Here is a 6,471-nt window from a genome sequence, read left to right as displayed (position 1 = left end):
ATTTTGCTTTCTTGGACTCCAACTTGCTCTATTTTTATTCCATTTGCTCCACTTGCTCCATTTAGTGTACCTACAACCAAAAATATCAAAAATACCTTTCAATTAATTACAATATCATTAAAAATAGGCATTAAATGTGTAAATAAAAGTAACATATTTTAGGCATGTCAGGCACTACCATGTATCATATATGATTAAGTGGTCATATTATCCTCTAGTGGTTGAAATGACAAGTCAAGCTAATAATTCATTATGAAATAAATTCGTTGTTTTATATTATAGTTAATATTAATTAATGTATGATAATATCATGATAAATTTAGCTTTATATGACATTATCTAATATTAATGATAGATAAAATCAATCATGTCCTATCATAAGGTACAGACATGAGGCCTCATCAACATACCACATGTGATTATGTGGTCTCACTATCCATTATTAGTCAAAACAATGGGTGAAGATAATAAATGCACTTGAAAAAGAATTATGTATTATTTGTTAGAGCTAATCATAGTTAATATAGGATAATATCATGATTAATCCAACAAAGTCTGACATTATTAATGACAAATGATATTGAGCTTATCCCTCCATAAGGTATAGACATAAGGCTCGATCAACATATCACACATGATTGTGTGATTACATTATCCACTTGTGGATAAAGTGGTTAAACAAACCAATAAATAAACTTTGAGAAAAATCTCATATTTTTTATTAGAGCTAATTATAATTAATTTTGGATGATGTCATTATTAATTTAGCATAATCTAATATTATGTATTAATAATGATGATAATATTGATCTTATCTCATTATTGGGTACAAACATGATGACCAACAAACTAACCACTCATGATTGTGTGGTCACATCATCTACTAGTAACTAAAATTACATACCAGATAATAAATGAACCTAGAGAGGAATCTAATACGCTCTTCTTATCCCCCACCTCAGGCACTTGTTGCAAAGAATGATCAAAGCCTTGAACCAAGGGGAAATACAGGAAACCCTGATCACTGATGGCAGCCTATTTATTGTGTGGTAGAGCACGAAAATTCAGGGAGTTAAATTATTAAATGCTAATTTGAAGAATTAAAGTTGCATTTAATGCAATATTAAACTGTTTTATTTATTTCACAATTGCTGTTTTCAAAAAAAAATCCTTGAACCAAGGGGAAATACAGGAAACCCTGATCACTGATGGCAGCCTATTTATTATGTGGTAGAGCATGAAAATTCAGAGAGTTAAATTATTAAATGCTAATTTGAAGAATTAAAGTTGCATTTAATGCAATATTTAACTGTCTTATTTTTTTCACAATTGTTGTTTTCAAAAAAAAAAAAATCAAGGAACTAAACATGTTTGACAAATTATAACAACATGAATCTTAATGGAAAACTGAAGAGCATAACAAACGAAGTTGCTATCCAATCAAAATATGACAGAACCAATCAACATGCCAAGTCAGATAATCAAAAAAATTAATGCCTGAGTCAAAAGATTGTTATAGGGCTCTGTCAAGTCGTTCGCCTAATTAGCAGGTCAAATAACATAAAGGTCAAACGAGAGACTCCCAAAGGAAGGGCCGAACAAAGAACATCATACTACTCGACAAACAAGGAGAATGTACCGGTATATGAGAAGTCATTGAAATACTTTGCCAAAGAACTTCCATACCCACTTCACGCAACTTGCTCATGATCATAGAGCGAGCAAGTACAGGCCGACGTGAAATAAGCGTGCTATCTTTTGTTAATGATTGTTTACTAGTCTAATCACACGTATTACATAAATTATTGCAATGCCCCTATATCCTTTTATACAGAAGGGCTTAAAGGTAACCATATAATCACGGTATCTCGGAGACCATTTCATGAGGAGAAAAATGCTCACCGTCCATCATTACTGTTCACCCTCTCCCTCATCACTTCTTTGCGTGCTCTATTTCTTGGGCGTGATTCCTGGCCACTTGTGGGTTTAACACTAACGTTATTGGTTAAGGATTTCAGAGTTATAGTTAGCTAAGATGCATCTTAAACTAGCATTTTACAAATATTACACTTTTATGTTTATATTTCTTTGATCTATGATGATATCTAGAGGTTGTAGAAGGAATTAATCAAATGTGAAATTTCATCAGATATTGCTGTGTACCGATTTCAAGCCATCGGAATTTGGATTCGGGTTTATAATAATTTTATAAATTCTTCGTACATGGGAAGGAGTCTTTTATGTTTTTGTGGGTGGATTTCTCGAGCTCTTTTTAAATTTCTTCTTATGATCTAATACGGTTATATCAGTACGCTGGGATACTGATTTCTCATCCCTCGTGAACCTTTATTCTGAATCGATTGCTCTGATATCTTCATTCTGGTTGGAAGCTTTTGTTTTGCTGGTCTTAAAGAATGCCTATTCTCATGAATACTAATGTCAACAGCTCATTCTATATGATTCTAATTGAATTTCTCGAGTCTTTTCAACCTTTTCATATCTTTTTTCAAATGTATGAAGATTTTCTATGGGTTGGCTTATTTCTCTGCTTGGCCTTTAAATAGGTTAAAATTTTTCTTACTCATCAGGTTTCTATTCCTACCTTTTTCTCAGCTGCTTTTAGGGAATGTGTCATTTGCCTACCAAATACAGTCTATTATGGATTTTGCTACAAGTCTGTATTTTTGTTCTTTTCTTAATTATAATTGTATTTTCTTTTTATCGGTTTTCTTGAGTTATTTTGTAATTACTTTTTTTGATTTAATAAAACTGGACAAGACTCAACTTTCAAAGGAAAAGAAAAAACATGATGCTTCATCTTTATCCTCTCCACAACATGATGCTTCATCTTTAAATTTTGATCCAAAATTAGTGTAATATTATTCTAGCCCAATCCAAACTCTAACGGATAGTTAATTTCCAACGAACGAATTCATACTTGATGATTGCATGTCGCCTTAGAAAGAGTCATTCATCTAGTATGCCATTAAAATACAAATCCTTGTTTGTCAGATTAGGAAAATATTTTTCTGACCATGAAATTCAGAATATTCAGTAAAGCCAACTTTGCATCTCATAGAAAGTACTGCGTTGAACAATTTTTTTTTTTGAATTAGTACATTAAAATAATGTTAGTTTTGAGTAGCTTTCAGAAGTATCTTTTTTCCTTAAATAATCATGAACCATTCCCTCAAAAGAAAAAAAAAAAGACGAGGTATGCCGAGCCATTTTTGTCTGATTTGCAACTGTTCTTCCCCTTAAAATGCTTTCAAAATGGTTTAAAAAGTTGAATTTATTTGCAATTGTGTATATTTAATATATATTACTGATTCCGTTTGACACCGTAAACTTTGATTGCATTGAGAACCCGCTCATTTTGTTATTTTTCTGGTTGACTGATATTTCCATATGGAATGCGCACGCAGCTCTTCGTGTGTATTCCATTAACCCCGCAATACCCACATAGTAATCTATGAATAACATCGAAATAGAACCCGCAAAGACTATTGAAAGGTTATTGAGGTTATATGTTATTATAATTAATACTGCAATAATCTCCCAATAGTCCCCCAATAACCCTGAAGCGGAGGTTATTGAGGGGTGATTACGCATGGCATGCGTATTCCGTACGAAAATATTTCCGGAAGCCAACAGTACTCTAAGATCAAAAGGTCCTACTTATCGGATGCGGAATTCGAAAATATAAATTTGATTATATGATAAGTGTAATGATTGTATCAATACAATCAATATAATTAAATTACAATCAAATCCACACTTATTGGCATCCATTTTATCCTCACATAATAAGTTTTCCCGCATTGGTGCAGCCAGGGCTGGTTCATCGCATGCTTGGGTATGAAGAGGTGGCGTCCCAACAGCTGTATTTTGACTAGAGCAAAAAAATTATATGTATTTTTCATTAATTTTTTGCTATTCGGCTCTTTTAATTTTGGAGAAAACTAATGAAATGACTAGACAAATAACCCGATTTGTAGTCGTAATAATAGTTATGTTAATTAGTATCTATTTTAATTTGGGGAAATTGAATCCTTTCAAATTAAATTATGATTAGACGAAGAGACATTGGGTTGATATCATTAACTTAGACCTTGAATAGTGGGCACTTGAACATATTTGAGCATCTATTGATGATCTCTTTGATCAAAGAAAGAAATATTCCCTATCATTGATGGTAATCTAATACTAGCATCATTTTGATGTGGTTTGAAAGTTAATGGGCAATTTGATGAGGATAATTTTGAGAAAGTTCATCACTTCTTTAGCGGATTTTATAAAAATCAATGATAATGTTTTATCATTTTTCTATGGAATAATTTTTCTGCTTGAGCGGAACAACTTGTAAATCAGAAGTATCTTAAGCCAATTTGACATGGAATTGTCGTGAAGAAATAAGCAAAGTTTAAGGCTAGCTAGCCCATCTTAATGAGGCGAGTTCATATGAAGTTAGCAAATAGATTAATTTATTACGTAGAAGTTACCAAAAAATATGATGATTTCTTGAGCAAGTTCAAATTATCAGAGTTACTCAAAATATTTTGCCTTGATAGTTGACACAGCCACCAAGGCTATTTGCCAAAAGGTGCTACCTAGAACTTCACAAACTCTAGTGAAGTCAATAAGAAACATAACGTGGGTTCATTTCTTACTTAGAAATCATTTATTATATTCTATATAATTAAGGTACTACATGCTAATTAAACTTGTTTTATAATTAATATAAACTTTTATGTAAAAGCTTTTAAGGGACTTTTCCGATAGGCTCAAAATCTCGACGAAGGCGCTTTGGTTTCAAGAAGTTTGTCTCGAGGATAACTCTCTGGTTTCAAGATTCTCTTGCTAGGCTTCATAGTTTGTGGGAGGTTCTCGTCATGGCTTCTTCACCTAATCACCTATCTTATCAGGAGATTTTTGCAAGCAATCAGAATTTGGTGACTAATGATGCAACTAATTATCTTTTTCTCTTTCAGTTCAAAGATCAAATGGTAGATGGCTCGTCTGCTTGGCTCTTAATGAAAGCGGCTCGAAAGAACGGTGAAAGTATTATTTTTTATCAAGAAGAAGGAAAAAAAGTCTTAGTGGAACCTTTAAAGTCCACTTTAGTGGGGAAATTCACTTTTGCGCATCCTAGAATGGAAGTTATCCTTATGTTTTTTGTGAAATTGAAGCTTCAAGGTCACTGGAATGTGGGGCTTATTGATAGGAGACATCTTATGATCAGGTTGGAGAAGAAAATTGATTATACTTCTTTATTTTAAAGGAATGTTTTGTTAATTGAGAAGGTTAATATGAAGATTTTAAAGTAGATGACGACATTTAAACTTAAAGAAAAACCATTGATTGTTCATATATGGTTTTGTTTTTTAGGTTTGAAGTTATATTTGTTTAATATGGAAGTTCTTTATTCTTTAGGTGCCATTTATGGAACACCAATAAAGATAAATCATGCTGCGTTTAATTGCACTAAACCTTATGTTGCTCATGTAATGGCGGAAAGAGATGTTACGATGCCATTTAGTGATTCGATTTGGATAGGGAATTCAAATTCAGGTTCTTGACAAAGTATTGAAATGGAATATGTTCTTCCATATTGTCGTACATGCATAATGTTTGGGCTTAATTTGGCTAATTATTTTGTTACATATCCTAAATTGAGGAATTTCAAAGGTAATACAATTATAGGGAGAAAAACTGATAATAAAGAGGAAGGTTGGAATGTTGATAAGACAAATTGCATTGCTATTCAACATGAGTATGACAAAGGTGAAGATAATCGTAATAATATTGAGGAACATAATGAACCATGAGAAGAATTGCTTGTGAAAGTAGATTCTAATCTTGATATCATTGAGAGATAGGTTGATCGGGAGGTGGGCAATTCTTCTCTTATTGGCAATATGGTTGTGACTAATGAAGTTCCTATGCCTTCTAAGGGGAAGAATATTGATGGTGTTCCTGTTGCTGAGGCTGAGAATTGCGATAAACAAAATATTGGAAAATGAAAATGATGTTATGAATGTTCTTGATAACTCTAATATTGTGAATATTGATGATAGTTTGGTTCTTATTAAAACAGAATTGGAAGAGGATTGGTTGGTTAAAAAATCATCTAAGAAGAGAAAAATTAAAAATATAAGGGAACTCAATTATGTTCATCCAGATGTAGCTCAATTACAAGTTAATGGTGAATGAAATGAATTAAACAAACTTATTTTGTCTTCCTCTATGATTAATAGAGGTTCAAAATTTGTTAATGATGTTTAATTTTCTTGTTTGGAATATTAGAGGCATTGCTAGTACCAATGCCTCAAACAAGTTGAGACATATCACCAGGTCTTATAAAATTAATTTTCTTGAAGTTCTTGAACCACTTGTGAATGTGCAGAACAATGTGAAGTATCAAAGAGGATTTGGAAATTTTAAAATGCTTGCTAATTCCAACACAAAAAT

Source organism: Phalaenopsis equestris, unplaced genomic scaffold, assembly GCF_001263595.1.
Source record: "Phalaenopsis equestris unplaced genomic scaffold, ASM126359v1 Scaffold224543, whole genome shotgun sequence".
NCBI lineage: Eukaryota > Viridiplantae > Streptophyta > Magnoliopsida > Asparagales > Orchidaceae > Phalaenopsis > Phalaenopsis equestris.
The sequence above is the reverse complement of the archived record's forward strand: the minus strand, read 5'-3'. Positions refer to the sequence as shown.